Raw genomic sequence first — 2,236 nt, forward strand, 5'->3', positions numbered from 1 at the left:
CACCCGGCGGGAAAGGATGGGAACGACAGCCGTTGTGCGGCGCGGAATGGATCACCGCCACGCCGCCGCCATCAATCGAACCAGCGGAGCCCCGCCCCCGAGACGGAGTGTCCCATGCCCCGGTGGCAGTGTCCGGACGGGACACTGGTCCCTGCGCGCTACAAAATACAGACAAGCGGGAAAGGCGCCGGCTCAGCAGGCAGAGTGACTTCGGGAACCGGAGCGTTTTGCTGTGCTTTATTCCAGCTGGAACGCACCGCCAGATCCCACCGGGCTGCGTCCTCGCTCCCCCCGCACGCTACTCGGATGGTCGGCACCCCAGCCCCGTTTCCAGGAGACGGCGCCGGACGCCGGAAGCAGAGTGGAGCCCCATTGGGCTCAGGGGCGCCTACGTCAGGGCGGGACCACCGGGCAGGGAGCGGGGAGGGTGGCGGGCAGGTCCCGGATGTTGGTGTGGGGAGCGCCGGGGCTGGAGCGTCCCTCGGGAAAGGTCGGGTGCCGGCGGCAGCCTGTGGTGGTGGGGCTGCTTGTGCAACCTGCGCAGGCAACGCGGCAGATAGCGTCCTCAGCCCTGCCGTGGCCTTCTGCAAGCACCTAAAGGGACGCTTTTCTTGTGGCAAAATTTAGTCCTTTAAACTAACGTTTTCTATGTTTAGCAACAGTGTGGTTTTCTCACTTCTTTTTTCATTTCACGGGGATCTGGAGAATTTTTTTTTCTTTTTTTTCTTGTCTGGTTTTGTTTTTGTAAGGCCCTTGAAAAATACCTTTTCTTTTGGGCAACACCTGGAACTGTGGTCACAGGACAAAGGCCTTCAAACTGAAAGGAAGTAGATTTGGGTTAGATGTTAGGCAAAAAAAACTTTGCTGTGAGGGTGGTGAGGTGCTGTCACAGGTTGCCCAAAGAAGCTGTGGATGTCCCATCCCTGGAATTGTTCAAGGTTGGATGGGGCTTTGAGCAACCTGGTATAATAAAAGGTTGGGCACAGCAGGGAGTTGGAACTACATGGTCTTTGAGGTCCCTTCCGACTCAAAGCATTCTGTGATTCTGACAAAACATTTAAAAGCATTTGCTCTAGAGCAAACTGTAAAGAATTCAGGTTTTTTCTCATTGTCTCACCTTTATTTTCACCTCCTAACAGGTTTGTACCCATTGATGCATTTCAACCAATATTGAAAAAAGAAATAGTACACCTGCAGGAAGGATTCAATGTTTCTTCTAGGTAGCATGGTAACAGATGGTCAGTTTTTTTACTCCCACTCTTGAGAAGACTTCAGCATGATTTTAAACCCCTGTAATGTCGAAAAGGGGAAAAAAACCCAAAACCTGAAATCCCTCTTTATTGTTGACAAAAACTCAGCATGAGCCAGCAGTGTGGGCTGGCAGCCCAGAAAGCCAGAGTTATCCTGGAGTGCATCAAAAGGAGCATGGCCAGCAGGGCGAGGGAGGTCATTCTGTCCCTGTACTCTCTGTTCTGGTGAGACCCTACCTGGAGTGCTGCATCCAGCTCTGGTGCCTTCAAAATAAGAAAGACATGGAAGTGTTGGAGCAAGTCCAGGGGGAGGCATGAAGAGATAAGGGGACTGGAACACCTCTCCTATGAAGACAGGCTGAGAAAATTGGTGCTCTGTCCCATTTTACACTGTAAGTTTTCAGTAATTGCAGAGGTGACTTGTAATAATCAATGAAGGTACAGCTTTGAAGCTGCACAAGTAAGATAATTTTTCCATTCTGTTTTTAATGTAAATGAGTAGTTGACTAGATATAAATAAACCAAATGCGTAAGTAAACATCACTTTCTATTAATAAGCACAAGAAAAGTATGCTTTGAAGAGGAATTTATTTAGATTTCAGAAAAATGTGTATTTTATCTGTGGTTGGGATAAGAATGACTGATATAAAGAAAAAGGAATAGAATATTAGCTCATTTGCACACAAGTCCTGGCAGCAGTTCAATGGCACATCTTAGAATGTCAATTTCATTGTCCCTGTCCAAGAAGATACAACTAAGCCACAATAGCTATCAAGTTACTGTATTTTTTTCCAGATTTCCTCATTTTTCATCGTATGTACACTTTCTGTTAAATTAGTCCAGGTTAGGGATTGTTTTTATGCAGAGGGGGTAAATACCCCATTTTGGGGGAGTGAGATTGTATGAGCTTTAACATTAATGAAGTCTGCTGAAATCTTCATATAATAGTGGCACTAGCACTACAAAATAGAGCGAGAGAAACACAC

General features: G+C 47.5%; 1 protein-coding gene across 1 annotated transcript in view; it reads right to left on the reverse strand.

Moving 5' to 3' along the window:
• ULK4 (unc-51 like kinase 4) overlaps positions 1 to 292 on the reverse strand; it is a 211,935-nt gene extending 211,643 nt beyond the window's left edge. The window contains exon 1 of the mRNA XM_014308205.2: positions 258 to 292. The gene's annotated coding sequence lies outside the window, so the exon portion shown is untranslated. The remainder of the gene's footprint in view (positions 1 to 257) is intronic.
• Positions 293 to 2,236: the final 1,944 nt, after the last annotated feature.

This window comes from Geospiza fortis, unplaced genomic scaffold, assembly GCF_000277835.1.
Source record: "Geospiza fortis unplaced genomic scaffold, GeoFor_1.0 scaffold346, whole genome shotgun sequence".
NCBI lineage: Eukaryota > Metazoa > Chordata > Aves > Passeriformes > Thraupidae > Geospiza > Geospiza fortis.